Consider the following 24,388-nt stretch of genomic DNA (forward strand, 5'->3'; position numbering starts at 1 on the left):
ATGAATAGAGATGAGCAGAGTATTGCAGGAATGCACTTACTTCATCTCTGGTGCGGTCGAGATGAGTGCTGTGTACATTGACCAAAGTTAGATAATCTTCAGCCTCAGGCTAGGCTCTATAGAAGGAGTCAGACAGCCAATAGAAAGACAAGGTGGAATCCCTTCTGCTTCATCAGACACTGTCATATGTATGTCAGAAGATATAACACCCCAGCACATTAACCTGAGGGCTACGAATGGATCTTCCCAAAAACTCAGCTACAGTTCACTGTAGGCCAGCAACTCCTCTTTAGCATCCAGCAAGACAAGAGCATCCAGCCACACTGACCAGAGCTGCCCAGTCAGTCCTGATGTCTGTCACTACCATTGAAGTGGACCAGACATGTGTCCAAAGGATGCACATTCTAACACACAGATTCACACACACCATACAGATGGCTAGAGGGAGGAGTCAACAGCCTAGTTTCAAAGTGAACATCCCTCAATTCCTTAATCCATTCCCTACTGGATCTTCCTAGCCAGAAAGCACTCTCTAATCTGGGCTTCATAACCTCTAGGTGGTCCTAGCCAGGAAGCACTCTCTAATCAGGGCTTCATAACCTCTAGGTGGTCCTAGCCAGGAAGCACTCTCTAATCAGGGCTTCATAACCTCTAGGTGGTCCTAGCCAGGAAGCACTCTCTAATCTGGGCTTCATAACCTCTAGGTGGTCCTAGCCAGAAAGCACTCTCTAATCAGGGCTTCATAACCTCTAGGTGGTCCTAGCCAGGAAGCACTCTCTAATCAGGGCTTCATAACCTCTAGGTGGTCCTAGCCAGGAAGCACTCTCTAATCAGGGCTTCATAACCTCTGGTCCTAGCCAGGAAGCACTCTCTAATCTGGGCTTCATAACCTCTAGGTGGTCCTAGCCAGAAAGCACTCTCTAATCTGGGCTTCATAACCTAGGTGGTCTAGCCAGGTGGTCCTAGCCAGGAAGCACTCTCTAATCTGGGCTTCATAACCTCTAGGTGGTCCTAGCCAGGAAGCACTCTCTAATCTGGGCTTCATAACCTCTGGATGGTCCTAGCCAGGAAGCACTCTCTAATCTGGGCTTCATAACCTCTGGATGGTCCTAGCCAGGAAGCACTCTCTAATCTGGGCTTCATAACCTCTGGATGGTCCTAGCCAGGAAGCACTCTCTAATCTGGGCTTCATAACCTCTGGATGGGCCAGCGGAAGAGTCTGAGAGACCTTCTGCTGGAGAGATGAGCTAGTTTATGGCACGGGATGGAAACAATGTTTAACGTTGTCGTGTAGCAGTGTCCAGCTATGTCATCAGACAATATACTGTATACTTCACCCAGCATCCCCGATACTGGTTCAGGATGAAATGTTGCATCAGAAAACCTCTGGTTCCTGGCTTCATAACCTATAGGTGGTCTAATGTGGAGGTCACAAGTGGTTAACTTTATGTATGGATATCAGGGTCAATACACAACATAGAGGAATCATAATCCTATATATCATGTATTTATGTATATATCATATGTCAGTATGTTTCTAAAATATAATATAATAGTTGCCATGTACAGTACCAGTCAAACATTTTGACACACCTACTCATTCAAGCGTTTTTCTTTATTTGTCATCAAGGCAAAGGGTGGCTACTTTGAAGAATCTCAAATATAAAATGTTTTTGATTTATTTAACTGTAAAGTAGTGCGTAACTAACTGCAGGGAAGTCAGGCGGAGGAGAGCAGAAATAGGTAGCAAATGGAGCCCTTTATTGACGCGAACAAAACACGGCACTCAGAAAACTAAACACACATGGGTTACAATAACCCGGCGCAAACCAGCCTGGAGTACACATACATTTACAAAAACAATTCCACACACAGACATGGGGGGAAACAGAGGGTTATATGAAAGATGAGTAATGAGGGAATGAAACCAGGTGTGCGGGAAAACAAGACAAAACAAATGGAAAATGAAATGTGGATCGGCGATGGCTAGAAGACCGGTGACGTCGACCGCCGAACGGACCGACCTCGGCGGAAGTCGTGACATTAACACTTTTTGGGTTAGTAAATGATTCCACGTGATATTTCCTAGTTTTGTTGTCTTCACTATTATTATACAATGTAGAAAATAATAAAAAATAAAGAAAAACCCTTGAATGAGTAGGTGTGTTCACACTTTTGGCTGGTACTGTATGTGTCACTAAGTACTGAATAGTAATCCTTTTTTTATTCTAGCCCTATATCAAGAACGCTATATCCATCCGATTGATATAAAAGCGTAATCAACATTTTCATACGTGACGAAGAAGTCATACATACATTTAGGTAACGTTTTGACAATATCTAAAACAATCTCAATCTATGAAATAACAGATATCACTGCATTCAGACTGAAAGTTGACTTCACAGATGAAGGAGAATACCTCTAGGGTTGTCATCATACTGATTTGTCCCCTGTCTCCCATCAGCACTGGATTTCACAACCTACAGTATAGAGTACTATTACATCATTATAATCTAGGAAATGTGTTGGAAAGCTATTTCCTCTCAAAGACAAATGACCATCAGCCCAACAAAAGCCAGAGGAATGGCGCCACTGCCAACAGAGGTTGTGGCATGAGATATCACTCATCTCAAATAACTTGACTTGTTATACTCTTTCAGACATTTCTAGCTCGGAGAGGAAAGAGACCATTTTGGGGAGGGGGATTCGCAGATACTGGGGTGACACCACCACCACCAAGCCAAAATTGGGGCCTATAAGGGGTAGGGCAGAGGGAGGGAGGCAGCAATCCCTGCTCTTGGCTGGGACCATGTGAAGCTCTCCGCTTCCCCTCTTCTCCCTCTGAGGGGCTTTTGTCTCGCCTGCAAACAGTGGTGTTGGCCCCAAGTCGCCCGGCCAAGAGCTGAGTCCAAGCTAAGGGGCAGGGCAGAGGGAGGGAGGCAGCAATCCCTGCTCTTGGCTGGGACCATGTGAAGCTCTCCGCTTCCCCTCTTCTCCCTCTGAGGGGCTTTTGTCTCGCCTGCAAACAGTGGTGTTGGCCCCAAGTCGCCCGGCCAAGAGCTGAGTCCAAGCTGGCAGTGGCGAGAAAGGGAGAGATGGAGGGAGGCGGTATGGAGGGTACCAGTGGTGGGAGGGGGGCAGTGGGCATGTCAAGAATGCCAGTCCCATTGAGGGCCGTTGATGTCATGCCTATGCCCACCGTGGGAGAGCAGAGAAGAGGAGTGGAGGGGGGTGAGGCCCCCTTTTCTCTCCCCCCCACCCCTCCCTCCACAGTTCTCTTTTTCCGGAATGAATGAATCTTTCAGGAGCGGCAGGCCATTGTGTCCCATAATCGAAGGCGTTTATCCCAATTTTATGCTGCTTTCCCGGGGCGAGGAGGTTACCCGAGCTCTGGCTTTCAGAGGTCCGTTGTGGTGCAGTTAGCACCCAGAGGAGTTGTCATAGCAACGCACCGGCGCAACAGAGAGAATGGGAAGAGAGGAGGTTCGATGGCTGCTGTGCACACGTAGTCTCTTTCTCTCTGTCTCACACAGACAGACAGACAGACAGACAGACAGACAGACAGACAGACAGACAGACAGACAGACAGACAGACAGACAGACAGACAGACAGACAGACAGACAGACAGACAGACAGACAGACAGACACACACACACACACACACACACACACACACACACTTGATAGATTAATGGAGATAGCAGGCACCTTAGATTGTCATTTCAACTAAAGAAAGTAAGACCTCAAGGAACAGTGTGTAAAAAAAACCATCAAATACACCCAGACACTATGGCAACAGCTTTAAAACCACAGCAGCTTAACTAGGCTTTTCCCACACCACCTAGCTCACATACCAAAGAACTATCCCAATTAAAATCAGCACAATACAGTACAACAGTACTCCACACAGGACAATGCACTGACATTTCTGTATAGCACATAAGGCAAGGCACTGGTGTGAATCTAACTACATTGTGACTCCAGAGTTTTTGCTTTCGAACACTTGTCTTGAAACTCTCCAGTGTGCTGGTTATAATGTGTGTGGTGCCAGAGCTGGAGGGCCAGGGAGATGTAAATGACCTGCAGTTTCCCAGTGGGCTCTGAGGGGCCCCATGCCCGTTCTCATGACTGTAGCATCACAATATGGCTGTGAGGTAGAGATAGCTGGAGGTGGGCCAGGCAGGCCCCGGATATCTGTTGACCCCTTTGGGGCCTCCCAGCCACTTCCCATGCAGTGGGAGATGGGATCACACACTAGCCTGGATGGCTGTGAAAGATGATGCTTAAATTAACCTCTTAGCAAACACGTAAGGTTATGCCATGCGTAAAAAGAAGGAGATACATTCTTCAAAGTGACGGAAAGGGGAAAGTTGTTAGCAAGTCTTCATTACTTATTCCACGAGGGTGGATTGGGTGAATGGACTCCAAGACATGTAGATGGTTGGACATGTATAGACACTGTCACTACTGAGGAAACAACTGAATGGTTGTGTCAGAGGTGCTCAGAGAGATCTGATAACTATGTGGTGTAGAGAATATCGGATATTTCCTACATAATGGTCTCCAGTTGCCAATCAGACCAAATTGCACACTCGGCTGCTGAACATTTCTCCCTGTTTGTGCCCCCCGGCCTCTTCATGTTAACAGAGCCAGAGCGGGACTGTGTGTGTGTGTGTGTGTGTGTGTGTGTGTGTGTGTGTGTGTGTGTGTGTGTGTGTGTGTGTGTGTGTGTGTGTGTGTGTGTGTGTGTGTGTGTGTGTGTGTGTGTGTGTGTGTGTGTGTGTGTGTGTGTGTGTCTCAACCTGGCTCGGGGTCGATGTTGGTCAAGCTGTTCTACTGCACTGGACCAAGAGGACTGTCCACTTTAGCCCCTCAGAGGGAGAAGAAGTGAGCTTCACAAGATCCCAGCCAAGAACAGGGATAGCTGCTTGCCCCTGTCCCTCCCCCTCCTCTCTCCCCCTTGCAGGCATGGTGTGACCCCTGTACCCATATTCCTCTTTCCCCCTCCCTCCTTCATGCCAAGGACACACACACACACACACACACACACACACACACACACACACACACACACACACACACACACACACACACACACACACACACACACACACACACACACACACACACTATTTAGAGAAAACATATCATTGTAATTATCCTGGATCTGCACACATGGGATGCCACTTCAACATTGAGTTATTTCAGTCAATATGGCTCTTTCAGGTCATGAGACATGGCCTGTGAAATGTGATACGTCTAAGTCCTGGAAAAAAGCTTTGCCATGGCACTTCCATGTTTTAACGAGAGAGAGCTGGCAGAGCTGGCAGAGCTGGCTGAATCCGATTCATCTGTGCCATATTAATAGAGTGAGTAAGAAAAACAAAGACAGTGATTAAGGGTGAGTAAGAGTGAATGAGTTAGTGAGTGAATGAGTGAGCGAGAGGGAGAGAGAGTAAATCAATTAGTGAATTAATGAATCTCTCAGTTTTTCCTCTCTGTCCCTCTCCTCCTCTATTCTTGTATCCCTTTTCCTATTCGCTCCCTCCAACTGCTATTCAGTCTCTCTCCACCTCTTACTCTCTCTCCTATGCTCCCCCCTGCTTTCTCTCTTTCTCTCTCTTCCATACTCATAGATCGTAATAAACAATACATTCTCTCAATTTCCATCTCTCACGCTTCTCTCCCTTACAGTCTTTTATGGTCTGATGCTGCTGTCAGCTTGTGGTTTTGTTGGCTCTCACAAAGACACCCCAGGGATTTGGTTTCTGGGCTGTCCATCTCCCTCCACCGCTCTCCACCTCTCCCCCAACCACCCCTCACTTCCTCACCTTTCTCCATCTCTTCCCAGACATCCCTCCACCTCTCCACCTCCCTCCACCTCTCTCCATCTCTCCCCTACTCCCTCCCCTGGATGAAAATGCTGCAGAATGAAAGGCCAGCAGCGAATCTAGGAGATTTCCCTCATCGCACTTTCCTTTTCTCCCACTCCATCTATCCCTCGTTCCCTCCGCCTAATCAGAGAGGGGCTATGTTCCTACGCTAGAGCGTCTCTCCACCTCTATTCTCGCCTCTCTCTGTCCTCTCGTTTCTCTACTTTTCTCCATCCCTGTGTTCACGCTTGCATGAGACAGTGCTGCTATCATTAGTGCTGGCGCATCTGTTTAACAGAGCTGGCTGTAGAGCACAGAAGAGAAGAGCGCAGCTTTTGATGGCTTCAGTCCGATCCCCACAGGAGCTCATTAAATCCGGAAGGCAGGCCCACCACACCCCCTCCTACACAGCTACACTGCACTGATCTATTAGAATGAGAGGGTGGGAGGGAGGGAGGGAGGGAGGGAGGGAGGGAGGGAGGGAGGGAGGGAGGGAGGGAGGGAGGGAGGGGGAGGGAGGGAGGGAGGGAGGGGGAGGGAGGGAGGGAGGGAGGGAGGGAGGGAGGGGGGTGAAGGAGGGAGCAAGGGAGGAGGGAGGGATAGATAGATGGATGGATGGAGGAAGAGAGGGGGCAGGAGATAGAGATGGGAGGAGGAGGAGAACATGAGGGAAGGTGTGGGTGTTGGAAGAGGGAGGGAGACAAAGAAAGGGGGTGAGAAAGAGAGAGAGTAAGCGATAATGGAAAGAGAGTGAAGGGGAAAATGGGAGTGGATGGTTCAAGTGTAACATAGAGAGGCCAGAATAAAGCAACCAATTGAAGTGGAGATGGAGTATGTACTGTAAGTGTATTTGTATCTGAGAGGGATCCAGTCTGAGGGTTACAGGAGAGGCTGACATCTGTGTTAGAAGGCTCACCCTGTGAAATTAGATTTTTGCATCTACAAAACCATTTCTGTTTCATACATCACTAGGGCCACACTCTCAAATACATGTGTGCCTGGAACCAAAAGGGTTTTACCTGCAACCAAAAAGGGTTCTTCAAAGGGTTCTCCTATGGGCACAGCTGAAGAACCCTCTAAGGTTCTATATACTGTAGCACCTTTGTTTCTAAGAGTGTGACTCTCCTTTCTTGTCTTCACACCACCCCAGACAGCCAGCATTCCTCCACACTGACATACAGACACACTTAAGTGCAGGCACACACATAGACAGGCACATTACACCATATACTGGCAGCCCTATATGCTAATACCTAGTGCACAGTCAATACATCCAGCTCCATGCTGAACTGTTCATATCACAGAAGGTTGGTGGCACCTTAATTGGGGAGGATGGGCCGTAATAATGGCTGGAGGGTATAAGTGGAATGGTTTTAAGTACGTCAAACACCAGGATTTCCATGCGTTTGATGCCATTCCATTCGCTCAGTTCCAACCATTATTATGAGCCGTCCTCCCCTCAGTAGCCTCCTGAGGTTCATATACAGGCTTGACAATAACCCAGAGACATCCAGCGATATCCACTATACACGCGATGTCTATACAAACCTTATATGGAATGTGCTTCATTAGTGCAGACAGTCTCTGTCATCTATCAGCTGCTCTGTATCAAGACACAACATATCATACTGCTACCGTTACTCTAGAGATACATACCTACAGAAGCACTATATGGCATCTATCGACAAGAAAAAATGTAAAGCTCACTAAACAGCAAGTACCACAGTAGTTGTACAGCACTATATGGAAAGAGTGCACTGAACATTCATACTGTTCTGTGACAAACTTAAATCCTTGGTAAACACGTGTAAACTCTAATAGAACCAGGCTAATAGATGTTGACAGTGAGGGCATCAAGTATTCATTTTGTATTTTGTCTCTCTAATTGTGACACTGTGTCTGTGTTGGATAATACATTCAAACCAGGATGCAGATCAATACCAGCTAGCACCGTGGGGAGGGAGGGAGAGGAGGGAGGGAGAGGATGGAGGGAGATGAGGGAGGGAGAGGAGCGAGGGAGAGGAGCGAGGGAGAGGAGCGAGGGAGAGGAGCGAGGGAGAGGAGCGAGGGAGAGGAGGGAGAGGAGAGGAGGGAGAGGTGGGAGGGAGAGGAGGGAGGGAGAGGAGGAAGGGCGAGGATGGAGATGAGGGAGGGAGAGGAGCGAGGGGAGGAGGAGGGAGGGAGAGGAATGGAGGGAGAGGAGGGAGGAGAGGAGGATGGAGAGGATGGAGGGAGAGGAGCGAGGGAGAGGAGCAAGGGAGAGGAGGGAGGGAGAGGAGGGAGGGAGAGGAGGGAGAGGAGGGAGGGAGAGGTGGGAGGGAGAGGAGGGAGGGAGAGGAGGGAGAGGAGCGAGGGTGCGGAATGAGGGAGAGGAGGGAGGGAGAGGATGGAGAGGAGGGAGGGAGGGAGGGAGAGGAGGGCTGGTATCTGGGATGCAGCAGAGTGTGACAGAGTTGTCAGTGGAGTAGCAAGGTTTTGCTCAGAAGACTCATCTCCTCTCTTTCTTCCTTCCTTTCTCATTCTCTAATCTATACATCTCTTTATACAATGTATTTTATCTGCATCTCTGTAATAAGCACTAGTTATGCTGCTGATCATTGCCTTGCTTGTCCTGATGTGTCTGAACAAATAGCCCTGGGTAAGAAATACATTTCTTAGCCAAGATCCTGTTGCCAAAAAATCTGGAACACTGGACTGGATTCTGAGCAAACAAGTGCAGAGCATACTAATAAACCTATTGCATTGATGGGAAAAAGTCTAGCTGGACCAGATCAGCTTTCCTAATGACTAGCCTAGCACTGTGCATTCCACTCAATTCAAACAAATGTTGGGGAAATACAGTACATAACTCAACGACAATTTATATACCAAATGTATTTTGAAGTAGGACCCTAGGGCTTGCAGGTAAGCACGATTTGCTTGGCATTTAAAAGCCTGTTCTTTATGACTACTTTTTTTCAGTTCATACTTTGGCACGCCACGTTTGCTGTCCTTTCAGAACCACGTTGAGCGGGACGACCGCCTGCTGTTCTTTCAGAACCCCATCCGACTCTGGCTGCACAAAACCTTCAGTGAAAACAGAGGAGTTTTACATGAAAAACAATGATGGCAAACACCATACAGGATTTTATAGCGTACAGTAGGCACGAGGCCCGAAGACTCACTGTATAGGAATAGGCATATCATCTACAGTCTACTGGCATATTGAATGTGTTGGAGACTGGGTAGCCTACTGCCGCCTGCTGAACATGTGAAATGCCCTTGGGGGCTGGTCCCTGGTTCATTGTTTTTCTTTCCACATCATGATTCGCTGCATGTTTTGTCAAACTGTGTAGATATTTCTACAGCCTCACGCAGTTATGGAATGCTGTTGGAAGGGAGGGAGGGAGGGAGGGAGGGCTGGGGGTGGACAGCTTTTTCCCTCTCATTTATGTCAACTAGCCTACTACCAGTGGGAGTCCATCATAATTACTTACATTTACCAACATGTATTTCTCCCATCAAGTGTCTGATACTCACACATGTAATCTCCAAATGCACGCCCAGGGAATCCTCTAAGGGTGTGTTATATCCTTGAATCGAGGTCTGAGCCACAAAACTAAAATTCCCCCAAATACCCCAGCCTAAGAATCCCCTTTTGTGTGATTCCCTGCGCTGTTCTCTCAACTGCCAGACTCTCAGTGAGTTAAAGACAGCAACCTTCTATGGAAAGTTTGAGTTGTTCTGTAACAAAACAGTGTGTAATTGATTTCAAACAACATCTATGACATCTGAATCAGAAAGACCCTAGAGGTTTCCCGCCGACGAGTTGGTCTGGTCTCTTCATTCACCATCATTACGGGCCTGCTTGTGCGTTCGACACAGCTACACTTATCTCACAGTGTTAGTTCGGTGTTTTTAACACAGACAGATATATTAGTAAAGGCCCAAGCCCAGGGAGGGGAGTTGGTGCAAAATACGATATGATTACAATAGATTAATATCGAAGGACGTCAACGTTATTTGCTTCCCACTAATTACAGAAGCCACAAAACCCAGGCAACAGCAGACCCACACAAGTTTTGAAATGTCCTTAACTGCGAGAGACATGTCAAGTACAGTAAGGCAAAAAAGTATTTAGTCAGCCACCAATTGTGCAAGTTCTCCCACTTAAAAAGATGAGAGAGGCCTGTAATTTTCATCATAGGTACACTTCAACTATGAGAGACAAAATTAGATTTAAAAAATTCTGAAAACATTGTAGGATTTTTTATGAATTTATTTGCAAATTATGGTGGAAAATAAGTATTTTGTCAATAACAAGTTTATCTCAATACTTTGTCATATACCCTTTGTTGGCAATGACAGATGACAAACGTTTTCTGTAAGTCTTCACAAGTTTTTCACACACTGTTGCTGGTATTTTGGCCCATTCCTCCATGCAGATCTCCTCTAGAGCAGTGATGTTTTGGGGCTGTTGCTGGGCAACTAGGACTTTCAACTCCCTCCAAAGATTTTCTATGGGGTTGAGATCTGGAGACTGGCTAGGCCACTCCAGGACCTTGAAATGCTTCTTATGAAGCCACTCCTTCGTTGCCCAGGTGGTGTGTTTGGGATCATTGTCATGCTGAAAGACCCAACCATGTTTCATCTTCAATGCACTTGCTGATGGAAGGAGGTTTTCACTCAAAATCTCACGATACATGACCCCATTCATTCTTTCCTTTACACGGATCAGTCGTCCTGGTCGCTTTGCAGAAAAAGAGTCCCAAAGCATGATGTTTCCACCCCCATGCTTCACAGTAGGTATGGTGTTCTTTGGATGCAACTCTGCATTCTTTGTCCTCCAAACACGACGAGTTGAGTTTTTGGTTTCATCTGACATTCTCCCAATCTTCTTCTGGATCATTCAAATGCTTTCTAGCTAACTTTAGATGGGCCTGGACATGTACTGGCTTAAGCAGGGGGACACGTCTGGCACTGCAGAATTTGAGTCCCTGGCGGCGTAGTGTGTTACTGATGGTAGGCTTTGTTACTTTGGTCCCAGCTCTCTGCAGGTAATTCACTCGGACCCCCGTGTGGTTATGGGATTTTTGCTCACCGTTCTTGTGATCATTTTGACCCCACGGGGTGAGATCTTGCGTGGAGCCCCAGATCAAGGGAGATTATCAGTGGTCTTGTATGTCTTCCATTTCCTAATAATTGTTCCCACAGTTGATTTATTCAAACCAAGCTGCTTACCTATTGCAGATTCAGTCTTCCCAATCTGGTGCAGGTCTACAATTTTGGTTTCTGGTGTCCTTTGACAGCTCTTTGGTCTTGGCCATCGTGGAGTTTGGAGTATGACTGTTTGAGGTTGTGGACAGATGTATTTTATACTGATAACAAGTTCAAACAGGTACCATTAATACAGGTAACGAGTGGAGGACAGAGGAGCCTCTTAAAGAAGAAGTTACAGGTCTGTGAGAGCCAGAAATCTTGCTTGTTTGTAGGTGACCAAATACTTATTTTCCACCATATTTTGCAAATAAATTCATTAAAAATCCTACAATGTGATTTTCTGGATTTATTTTTCTCATTTTGTCTGTCATAGTTGAAGTGTACCTATGATGACAATTACAGGCCTCTCTCATCTTTTTAAGTGGGAGAACTTGCACAATTGGTGGCTGTCTAAATACTTTTTTGCCCCAATGTATGTGGTTGCCTGGTGGTTGCTACTACACTCCATACATGCTGTTGAAAGGATTGGTAAGAAATCAGTCAATCAATCAATCAATAAAATGACCTGGCTAGCATCTATTTTCACTGCTGCCATGTCAACTCTCAGAGCTTATAACAGACAGATCAGGAAGATAACCTTTACATCTGCACATTATAGCCGATTCTGAGAGAACCATTCACACCCCATCTACACTCAAACCATCCAACTATCATAAGAAGGAAAATAGCTTATACCGTAGAAAATTGTGCATTCCTCTCATCAAGCACCAACTGCTGTTGTACCAGCATAAGCCAACCGTTCTCACCTCCTTTGGAACACATAAACAAAGGATAATATACATCACAGAAGGCTAATACTTGTCCTGGAGGGCCCCGCACAACTCAACAGTTGTTGGGAGAAGGCAGACACATTTAACTGCTCCCATTGCCGCGCCCTACTCTGATGTACAGTAGACGCTATGTGCTCACAGCAGCACACAATGATACACTTGTCAATTCCAAATGTGTCTAATAATCGATTGAATAATGACAGGTGAAATGTGCACGATTTGGGCAGAGAGGGAGTAACGAGGCCTACTGAAGGTGGACAGATGGAGAGGTACACAGATAGATGGATAGATAGATAAATGAATGCAGGTCCTAATTAACCAGTGCATGGTGTGGTGAGCCAAGAAGCCAGGAACAAAACCCCATCTGTGTTGGTCAGCCATTGAGGCCTGGCGCTCTTGGAACACGCCACCCTTGCTGGAATAATGGGCCACTTTAGAGTCCTCCAAGTTAGTTCACAGGCCCAGGGCTGGGAAACCGCTATATTGCAGGGTTCACAAGAGGTTTTTAATTGTTTCCTCTTTTTTTCATTTTTTTTCACTCTCTCTCCTCTTTTAGTTCTGAAAGGGGGGCTGACAAACAGGCGATGAAGGGGATTGCTGTGTGTTCCACTGGACAAGCATGGCTGTATGCTCCATCGGCTCGGCTTGAGGATAGGCTGAGGGATGGGGGGCGGGGACGGGAGGAGGGGCAGGAAAGGAAGGTTGAGGCCTGAGGGGTAGGGATGATAGGGGAGTATTAGGGGTTCGGGGAGCGAGGTACGAGGGGAGAGGGGTATGGGTGAACAGAGGGAAAGGGGGGTCCTCCGGAAGGAGAGGGAAGTGGGCGCAGGTCGTTGAGGTTACTCTTCAGAGTGAGGCCATTGTCCTTGGTGCTGAAGTTCTCATGCATGTCCCCCTTTTGGCTCCCGGAGTGTCTGAAAGTGATGGAGCTCTCTGCGATTAAACAGCGGCAGTTCAGCTCTGCGCTCCCACAGCCCGGGCTATTTACATAGTCAAGAGGGACATTAATGCCCACCGATCCCCCTGGGCTGCACAAAGCAGCACACAAACCTGCCTCACAGGCCCATTAAGGCTCTAAATTGAGGATTTGGGGGGAGAGAAAAGGGAGGAAAGAAGAGAAATAAGGGGAGAGATGAAGAGGGGGTGATGGAGGAGGAGAAGGGTGTGTATTTTCACTATCCGTTTGCTACCGACTTGGACCACAGCGGTGGAGAAAAGTCTCTGATATTGCTTGGCAGATTTTTTTACAGCTCCCAAGTGGCTGTGGAGAAACCGCCATTGTTCCCTGCGAAGGAGTGGAGTGGATTCACTGGAGAGAGAGAGGATGGTCAAGAGGGACTGGGTTCCTACTGTCTACAATGAAATCCACTCACTCTACTGAACATCACCAGGAGGCCTCATGCAAACATGTAAATGTTGAAAAGTATCCGTTTTTAGACAGACTTTGGATTTATGACATTAAACTCCAACCAATTTTCTGTAATTCCCAACAACATCTGGTACTCACCAACAAAAATGCTGACATGCTTGGTTTGTGAGTGTGTGACTATGTATGTTTAGGAGTATGCTGATGTGTAAAAGAGTATGAGTGCCAAACACAATGCACACTCTCAATGTTGTGTACATCTGTTGGCTGCTCGGAGCCTGACGTGGTGCATATTGGGACAATTGTTTGGATGAGGTCTTACATTTGTTTTAATGATTCCTTAATTCTGCTTTAATTATGATTATTCTTTTGTTGCCCCACAATGGGGGATTGTTCTCAGTGGCATGGGCATTGGTGCCAAGAAAGGGAACAAAAAGTGTGCCCCTCCCCTCCATTACCCCATTCCAGCACCCCTACTTCACCAACCCCTCCGTGGGCCCTTTCGTGACTCCCCCCGCTGACCTGAATTCCGCTGGAGCGGGTGCCAAGGGGATTGTGGGTGGTTTAGGGTTTGGAGAGAGCGCTTGGGAAAGTGGGGGGAATGCTGACCACCATAACACTTCCCTGGCCTGTACTAGCCCCCAGCACACCCCATACAAATACTAATCTTGGACTTCCGTCGTTGAGATGGTGGTTATCTAAATCAGACGACAGGATGCCTTTCAAAAGAAGCACACTTGAAATCTTGAAAATATTTAGAGTGCAGTGAGATTCCTCTAAAACAGAAATATTGACCCATACACAGGTACAGTACAAAGTTGGGTCTGATGCAAATAATCTACGTGAGGAAAATGTATCAATTTTGTCCATCTTGTACAGTTTGATCTGAAAGAGTTTGTTGGAACTCCATAAACAGATTCATCTCAGTTTTTGTACCGGATATGACAGACTGACATTGATCTCTTAGTTTGGCTTTGGCCGTTATCAGCTATCCTACAAACTGTAAATAGGAAAGCATGTTGGACTGAATTCAAGGGGCAGCCTTTCAATCTGACTAAACATTACTATCATGTTCAGCTAAGGCAGACTACCGTAAAATACACTGAGTGTATAAACATTAATAAGAACACCTGCTCTTTCCATGACATAGACTGACCAGGTGAATCCAGGTGAAAGCTATGATCCCTTATTGATGTCACTTGTTAAAGCCACTTCAATCAGTGTAGATGAAGGGGAGGAGACAGGTTAAAGAAGGTATTTTAAGCCTTGATGCAATTGCATGGATTGTGTTAGTGTGCCATTCAGAGGGTGAATGGGCAAGACAAAAGATACAAGTGCCTTTGAACGGGTATGGTAGTAGGTTCCAGACGCATCCATTTTGTGTCTGGAACGCTGCCGAGCTTTTCACGCTCAACCGTTTGAAGTGTGTATCAAGCATGGTCCACCACCCAAAGGACATCCAGCCAACTTGACACAACCGCAGTAAGCATTGGAGTCAACATAGGTCAGCATCGCTGTGGAATGCTTGTGGAGTCCACGCCTCGAGGCTGTTCTGAGGGCGGGGGGGTGCACTCGGTGTACATGCCCAAGGAAAACGTGTGTATTTTTCTGTCGAAGTGAAGGAAATACACCATGTCCATGTGACAGCTGTCCACCTGTGTACTTTGCCCCTCTCCTGAGCACCAAACCAGGGAAGCTAAAACCCAAATAGCTTGTTAATGCGATAGATCACGTTATCAGAATATATTTAGAGTTGTGAGCTCTTCTTTCCTAGAAGCACAGTTTATAACAATCTAGCAAACACTTGAAAGCAAGCCTAAGGAAATTGATTATTCAAGACAGCCTCCAACAGACGAGAGAAGGTGAGGAAAAGCAAACAGCAAACAGTCATGAAAACACACTCAGGACTATATTATTTTCCCTTGCAACTGCAACTAACTACACTACACAGGGACCCAAAGGTTATTCTAAATTAGAGAAAATTGTTTTCGCTGTGACCAGCGGAGCTCTATGGGCATGCAGGCAGGCGGGTAGGCAGGCGGGTAGGCAGGCGGGTAGGCAGGCTGGTGAATGCCTGTGTGTCTGTTCTGGTGCAGTCAAACAGAAAGGAAGTAGGCTTTTGTTTGTCCTATCCATGGGAATAGGCTCTCATTCTCTCTCAGCTCACTGACGACTGAAACACTGGAGTTACAGGAAGGACTACAGTGGCGGAGAGAGGAAGTATCCTTTAGAAAAGGGAGTGTCATATGAAGCAGATAGGAATACAGATGTAGGATCTTAATTTGAGCCAGTTTGCTTCTGAAGGAAAATAATCCTGCAGCAACAGGAAATGTGAATTATTATGTGGATTATAATTAATGTACATTTGTGAAGGGGGTAATACATTTTTCGTAAAGGGAAAAACAAGTCTGAAATTTCAAATTTCAGAACCTTTTTAAATCTCAAATACACTACACATTTTACATTTCCTGCATTGGAAATGTATCTTGCAACAGGGTGGACCAAATTAAGATCCTACATCTGTAGTAGCATAGAGTTCTAGAGATAAGGATAAGTGAAGTGGTAGTGAAGGAAAAAGGAAGAGAGAGTAAAAGGGAGGGAGAAAAAGGAAAAAGCAATTGATTGATGAAATTGAAGGACCAGGGGAAAGAGTGAGACAGACAGGGAAGGAGATGAGAAGAGAGGGAGCGAGAGGAGCATAAACAGATGGGTAGATGAAGCAAAAAGACAGGAGACAAGAGAGTAGAGGAAAAGACAGACCAATAGACAGGGGCTAGAAAAGGGAGAGACAGAGAGTAAGGCAGGGGAGAGGATTGGAAGAAACAGAGAAATAGACAGGGGAAAGTAGAGGAAGAGACAGCAAGATAGACAGGGGAGAGGGGTGGAAGAAACAGAGAGCTAGACAGGGGATAGTAGAGGGAGAGATGGATAGAAGAGGGTTGTGAACAGTTTGAGAAGGATCTGGATGGTACTTTGGCAGCTTCTGTATGTTCCCAGGGGGATTACTCAAGTGCTAGATGCTACAGAATGGCAGCGAGCCCACAGTGAAGCCCTATGAATGGAGCCATACAAAGACACACACGCATGCACACACACACACACACACACACACACACACACACACACACACACACACACACACACACACACACACACACACACACACACACACACACACACACACACACACACACACACACACACACACACACACACTCTCACCTTTGCTTTCTGTCCTTCGCTCCTCTGACCATATTCTGCATATTTAACTGTCTCTTTTTTTTATTCTTCCCTGCCCCCTGCCCCCTACACCCTCTCTCTTTTTCTCTGTCTCTCTCGTCTCCCTTTCTTCCTCAGTAGCAGTCTCCTCCAGTACTAGCTGGGTCTCAGAGAAGCAGCAGATAGAGGTTGACTACCCCTAGCCTGGCTGCCTGGTGACAAGTAACAGATGCCTGACGTCCAGGAGGCTGGCACTGCCCTGTGACCCCCTCATAGGCTCAGTCTCTCATCCTCTCAGCAGCACACAGTGCCCCACTGTCTATCTACCCACCACCATTCCCACTACTATTACCCCTCTACCCATTTCTCTCCTCCAAAGAAAAGACCTGATAGATCACTCTCTGTTCCCTCTCTCCCAACCTTTCTCTCACTCTCTTTCTCTCTCTCAAATGAAAAGTTCTCTCCTCCGCTGCTGGAAAATGAAAGTGTTTCACTTCCCTCCATTCTAACTGAACTCCATTCTCCAGTGAGGATTGTGTTACACTGTAAAGCATCTGGATGACAATACAGAGCAAGGTGTCAGAACAAATCATATTTCAGAAAAATGAGCTGTGAGGATCATGCCCTCACACGCATTCATGCACACACACAAACACACACACACACACTCAAACGTGAGTAATTTTTGCCGTGCAATCAAGCCTGGCTGTTATTATAATATATGAAATACTCTTTGTGGTCTACCCCATGTGGATAACCTATTATTGATGTAAATGTTTACTAGTCTTTCTAGTACATCTGCACCAGCGTGAAGGCAGCTTCAATTATTTGATTTGTTTCATGTTTATTTTTTCACTCCAATCCACCATCTGGCCCTTTCCAAGTCTATCAGCCAGTAATATTGCAGTGGAATTCCTCCACCCCTACATCCACACCATCACATGGGAAGACACACTTTTTCAATTAGGGTGGAAAAGTTTTGCAAATAGACATTGGATGCCTGCTATATTAGATATGTATGATATTTTTACACAGATGTAGGATCCTCATTTAGTCACTCTGTTGCATGAGATCTTTCTTGTAATGCAGGACATTTACACTTTTAGTGTATTTGAGGTTTAAAAAAGCTTCCGAAGTTTTTAATTTCCACTTTGAAATGTCAGATTTGATTTTCCCTGTATAAATCCTTACAAAAACATTTCATATAATAACTCACATTTCCTGTTGTAGAAAACTGGCTCAAATTAAGATCCTACAGCTGTACATTAGATGCACTACATGACCAAAAGTATGTGGACATCTGCTCGTCGAACATCTCATTATGGGGATTAATATAGAGTTGCCCCCCCCTTGCTGCTATAACAGCCTCCACACTTCCTGGAAGGCTTTCCCCTAGATGTTGGAACATTTCTGCGGGGACTTGCTCCCATTCAGCCACAAGAGCTTTCGGGAGGTTGGGCACTGATGTAGGGCGATTAGGCCTGGCTCACAGTCTGCGTTCCAATTCATACTAAAGGTGTTCGATGGGGAAGAGGTCAGGGCTCTGTGCAGGCCAGTCACAGATCTCGACAAACCATTTCTGTATGGACCTTACTTTGTGCACAGGGCATTGTCATGCTGAGACAGGAAGGGCCTTCCCCAAACTGTTGCCACACAGTTGGAAGCACATAATTGTCTAGAATGACATTGTATGCTGTAGCGTTAAGATTTCCCTTCACTGGAACTAAAGGGACCTAGCTCTAACCATGAAAAACAGCCCCTGACCATTATTCCTCCTCCACTAAACTTTACAGTTGGCACTATGCATTGGGGCAGGTAGTGTTCTCCTGGGAACCGCCAAACCCAGATTCGTCTGTCGGACCGCCAGATGGTGAAGTGTGATTCATCACTCCAGAAAACGCGTTTCCACTGCTCCGGAGTCCAATGGCGGCGAGCTTTACACCCCTCCAGCCGACGCCTGGCGTTGCGCATGGTGATCTTAGGCTTGTGTTAGCCAGCTCGGCCATGGAAACCCATTTCATGAAGCTCTTGGCGAACAGTTCTTGTGCATACGTTGCTTCCAGAGGCATTTTGGAACAGAGCTTCAGCACTCAGCGGTCCTGTTCAGTAAACTTGTGTGTCCTACCACTTTGCGGCTGACCCATTGTTGCTTCTAGACGTTTCCGCTTCACAATAGCAGCAGCAGCAGTTGACCAGGGCAGCTCTAGCAGGGCAGACAAACTAACTTGTTGGAAAGGTGGCATCCTATGACGGTGTCACGTTGAAAGTCACTGAGCTCTTCAGTAAGGCCATTCCACTGACAATGTTTGTCTATAGAGATTGAATGGCTGTGTGCTTGATTTTATACACCTGTCAGCAACCAGTGTGGCTGAAATAGCCGAATGCACTAATTTGTGTCCACATACTTTTGTATATATAGTGTATCTATCAATTAGGGCAATCAAAGCATATAAGATTGTATGTTTTGTTTATTTTGAGCAGTTACTCCCTATTCTGGCCTTGGTTAGCACATCTCTACACACACACATACAGTACGTGCGTGACACGAGCAACCTGGCTTGGGGTCGATGTTGGTCAAGCTGTTCTACTGCACTGGAGTCCCCAATAAAGACAATACTAAACAACAAGGATATAAGACATGGATTTTGGAATTCCATCAAATCTATTTCCCATGATGACAATAATGTGAGTCTCTTCTTTAGTCATTCTCACAGAAACACATTCATGTAGATTATTGTAAATGGCTGTTGACAAACCAATCCCTGTCCAGGTACACACATGAAATGGCACATTGTGCACTTGAGCAGACAGTACATTAAGCTCTCCCCGAATGTCTGCTGTGTATTCATTCATGTAAGGCAGCAGCCAGCGAGTGCTGTAGTATAGGAGAGCAGCCTCCGGGCTCAGGACAGAACATATTAGTTGCATGGACACTTTCTACTTTACCACTCAAAATTCTCCTTCCAATTACACAAGGCCACATTTCACCAGATCCTGGCCTGAGGACATTTATCACATACATCTCCAGACACCCACAGTCCTTACAGACTGACTCCCACTGGAGGATGAAATATTCATTAATAGTCTTCTCTTCAAAGCCCCTGTAGTCCTGACAGACACACCCCCTCTCCCTGTTTTTGACGAGCACCACCATCAATCAAGCAGCGATTGACGTTACATCTGGAAACATGTCCTCTGGTTTTGTTCAAATGACAGGCTGTGAAAATAATGTGAATGCAATCAAGTGCCAAGACAGTGTGTTTCCATGGTGACGATAGTGTGTGTGTTTGTGTGTGCGTGCGTGCGTAATTGACGGGAAGTGGGGGCAGGGGAGTATGGGGTGTGAAGTAATTGGTTTAAGGAAGGGATGGTGAATATATACCACTTCCAACTTCACAAAATGTATACATTTGGCAAATTGCACAAAAGGAAAATGAACAAAACAAACTAAATATTAGGGTAAACATTCATGAAGTGTATAGGTCAAGACAAAAAGTGACTTTATCTTTACATATATTGACAGGGTCAGCTTCAGAATGAGCAATCTAACATCATCAGTGAAATAACAAGGCACATGCCTTAACTTAAAAATAAATAAAAATAACCAAAAAAGCGGACATCACCATCCCTTCCTTAAACCAATACACAAATATATACTACAAAAGTATGTGGACACCTCTTCAAATTTGTGGATTCGGATATTTCAGCCACACCCATTGCTGACAGGTGTATAAAATCGAGCACACAGCCATGCAATCTCCATAGACAAACACTGGCAGTAGAAGAGCTCAGTGACTTTCAACATGGCACTGTCATTTGATGTCAACCTTTCCAACCAGTCAGTACTCATTACTGAGTTTCAAACTGCCTCTGGAAGCAACTTCAGCACAATAACTGTTTATTTAACCTTTATTTAACTAGGCAAATCAGTTAAGAACAGATTCTTATTTAAAATGATGGCCTACCCGAGCCAAACCCTAACGGTACTGGGCCAATTGTGCACCGCCCTATGGGTCTCCCAATCACAGCCAGTTGTGATACAGCCTGGAATTGAACCAGGGTCTGTAGTGACACCTCTAGCACTGAAATGCAGTGCCTTACACCACTGCGCCACTCGGGAGACTCTAAAATTACAGCTGCACACAAGCCTAAGATCCCTGTGCGCAATGCCAAGCATCGGCTGGAGTGGTGGAAAGCTACATTATACAATGACATTCTAGACGATTCTGTGCTTCCAACTTTGTGGCAAAAGTTTGGGAAAGGCCCTGTCCTGTTTTAGCATGAGACTGTCCCTGTGCACAAAGTAAAGTCCATACAGAAAGGTCCAAATAGTTTGTGGAGATCGGTGTGGAAGAACTTGACTGGCCTGCACAGGTCCCTGACCTCAACCCCATCAAACACCTTTGGTCTGAATTGGAACGCCGACCGTGAGCCAGTCCTAATTGCCCAAAATCAGTGCCCGGCCTCACTAATGCTCTTGTGGCTGAATGGGGGCAAGTCCCCTCAGCAATGTTCCAACATCAAGTGGAAAGCCTTCCCAGAAGAGTGGAGGCTGTTATAGCAGCAAAGGGGGAACCAACTCCATATTAATGCCCATGATTTTGGAATGAGATGTTCGATGAGCAGGTGTCCATATACTTTTGATCATGTACTGTAGTTGATATATATTTTTGCTTGATTAAGTATGGTAAGTACTGATAAGGGTCCTTATCAAAAGTAGATTATCAGTTAAATACAAACCGTGAATATAGATATCTGGAGAATATCTCCAAAACAAATATTTTAAACTCTCCTAGAGGAAGTTGACAATAGTGAAAACAGTGAACATTTAACTGAAATGATGGTTTGATGAGCATGCACCTGTCTAAAATAAAAACAGACCTGGGACTAGAAAAATGACTTCATCGCTCACAACAAACCACTTTGATAACACGACACCACAAGATAACTATGTTGCCGAACACGTTTCTTTTTACGATTTACGCAACGGATATGGATGGCTGTGTTGTAAACTATTGATAAGATACTGCATGAACAATAGAAGAGCTAACACCTAAAACACTAAAACAACAATGATCTCTCTTCATCGTAGTCCTCTCTGGCTTGCGTTGAGAAGACCTGGCAGGATACCTAGAGTCACGCGTGTGGGAATGCCTTGCGGCAAAGCAGATCTGATGCAGCTCGCGAAAGATGTGCGCTTTGGCACACAGGCACGGAGCCGTTTGGTAGAGACATTATATTAACGGGATTAGAAACCCAGATGCAAGATATATGGGTATTTAATTACCACACATTGTCTGTTTGCTTACATTGCCTCCTCAGTAGCAGACTAGATACGTGTTTTATGACAGAAGTACACCTTGAATCTCACCCTTGGGGGAACGTGGGGTAACCAGCTCCCCCTAAAACCAATGTCCAGTTACTGACACAAGCAAAGTTTGGTAAAAATGTGGTATGTGGATGATGGTCATGCATAGGCAAACAAACTATGAAGGGAAATAAGTGGCTAAAGTTTTTGTTCTAATGTTGTTTTTGGAAAAGGATGTGTTTCCCAAGTACCGGTGTAATGATTTGAACAATGCTAATTTAAATACTATTGGCTTGCACTCACCTTAAATTTTTACTGCTTTATTAAAAATGTAATTCAATGTTTATCGCTAAACAAGTGGGTTCTTTATCTTTAGGCTCCCCTAATGGTATATACTGTAACATTTATATATAACATTTATAGATCTAATTTAATTAGATTATACATATAACTTTTTCCTTAGAATTGTTTTGTTAGTGACTTAAATGTAGATGAGACAGAACATTTATAGTTGTGCAAGAGCAGTGGCTGCAAGGAAAGTGTTCAAATGTAGTTTTGTGACATAATGTGGTTTTTGTGACAATTACAGGTGTGGGGCGTGCTTTGTTACCCTACTGTTCCTTTTACTAGTTGCAGGTCAACAATTTATGATATAAAACAATATGAAGACAATGTAGCAATTGTGAAGTGTTTTTTGGAGTCTATAGGGAGTGCAGATTGCTGTGCTGCCTAAAATTGTGTCCACGTGCACTTGTTTTGCCCATGCTGGTAATGTGAAGCGCAGCCTATTGTTTTCAGGAGGAGCGAGCTCCAACACTTTGATCCTAACCATGCTCTTATAATTGCAGTATATGAACATTTTGACCTTTTGGTAGCTAACCACATTGCGACTTTACTTTAAGTTGGTGTAAAGAAGCATGGATAATAATATTAATAATGATGATAGTGACAATAATTGTAAAAATGATAACAATTAGAATTAGAATAATTAGGTGGCCTATAGAATTCATTACCGTGTGCTGATCATCATGATTATAATTTATCATGTAATATTGGCCTACTGCAATAATTATTATTATTTTTATTATTGTTATCCTCCCCTCTTTTGCCAAAAGCGTATGTCCTGTAAACATGTAATGTGCATACATAATAATAATTGCCTCTCACCTTTGTATTCAATCTTAGAGTTATTGGAGAATAAGTTTCAGTCTCTCTTCTTCTCCCTTCTCCGAGTCTTGTGCATCCGCTTCAGAGATGTTCGACTGCTGAAATGCAAGCCTTCAGTGCGTCCAGGGCATGAGCGAGAGCAGCACCAGAAATCAAACAGACAGATTTCTATCACAGTAATCCGAGGAGCTCTGTGCTCAACAATCCCACTGAATGAGCTCTGCCTTACTTTGCTCCTTTTGCTCCTTTGCGCTTTCACTTCCCCCACCTCCCCTCCTCCTGTTCACCCCTTTTCTTCTCTGAATGCCGATCCTCGTTGGTTGACGGTACAATCTTGATGCCCCCACCCATCTTTATTAATGTTTAAACACTTTTACCTTCTTGAAACACATGCTTTTGCTCCTCCGTGTCTGTGTGTATCTCTCTGTGTGTGTGTGCGTGTGTGTTTGTTCAAGGGGTGTCAGTATGAGGTCAGGTGTAGCGTTGTCAGGTTAACAACATGTTCACTATTCTCTATTGCAAGCACTAATGGCTATATTGGGGGTATGGAATGAACTGGCAGTTGCACTCTAAAAAATGCTGGGTTGTTTGGTTGACTCAACTACTGAGTTGCAGGCGTTGGGTCACTTAGTTAATTTGTTTTCTTTAGAAACAGCTGGGTTATTGATGCTGGGTTATTGGTGCTGGGTTATTGGTGCTGGGTTATTGAGATATGACCCAGCCGTTCAGATCAGAAGACTGGAGGTGTAGTTTAGTAGGGGCGTGGCTTTCAGATAGTTATTTTTGGCCACCCATGAGATTAAATGTCATTCCTGTTTATTTACATTTTTGTACCTTCAATGATGATTACAGAAGTATATGAGTTTTCTAAAACCCTGTGTAAATCTCATTGTTGGGATACAATAAGTTGGTATACCTTATTAGGCAATAAGGCGGTGTACATTATTATAATATGTATTTGGGGGTGGTAGGTAGCTTGGTGGTTGAAATCTGCCCTTCTTCTCTTGAGCAAGGCAGTTAACACCCAACAGCAACTGTTCACCAGGCGCAGGTGACATTGATTAAGGCAGCCCGCACAACTATCTGATTCAGAGGGGTTGAGTTAAATGCTGAAGACACATTTCGGTTGAATGCATTCAGTTGTGCAACTCACTAGGTAATCTTAATATTATAGAAGAATGTGCCAAAATAAATTCAGAATTGAAATTTAACATGATGAACAGGGATTACATTTGCTCTCACTGGTGGCCAATAAGATTAACTCTGCAAGTTTATTCGACTGAGCGTTCAAATTCAGCTGGTCACCAATTTCAGTCGGTCACATTGGTGGCTTTATCGGGACTCGGTCAGTTAATGTATTAGCAGGTGCGGTCATTGTGGAGCGATGGGGAAGGTCAAAGGTGACTGCCGTGTAGCAGAGGTGG

The 24,388-nt window shown here is 45.3% G+C and overlaps 1 protein-coding gene across 2 annotated transcripts in view; it reads right to left on the bottom strand.

Moving 5' to 3' along the window:
• LOC118401137 (excitatory amino acid transporter 2-like) overlaps window positions 1-23,224 on the bottom strand; it is a 44,996-nt gene extending 21,772 nt beyond the window's left edge. The window contains exon 1 of one of the 2 annotated variants that reach the window (XM_035798408.2): window positions 22,965-23,224. The gene's annotated coding sequence lies outside the window, so the exon portion shown is untranslated. The remainder of the gene's footprint in view (window positions 1-22,964) is intronic. The other variant, XM_035798409.2, reaches the window with a different exon arrangement.
• Between the last annotated feature and the right edge of the window lie 1,164 nt (window positions 23,225-24,388).

The sequence above is a fragment of the Oncorhynchus keta genome, chromosome 22 (genome assembly GCF_023373465.1).
Source record: "Oncorhynchus keta strain PuntledgeMale-10-30-2019 chromosome 22, Oket_V2, whole genome shotgun sequence".
Classification (NCBI taxonomy): Eukaryota; Metazoa; Chordata; class Actinopteri; order Salmoniformes; family Salmonidae; genus Oncorhynchus; species Oncorhynchus keta.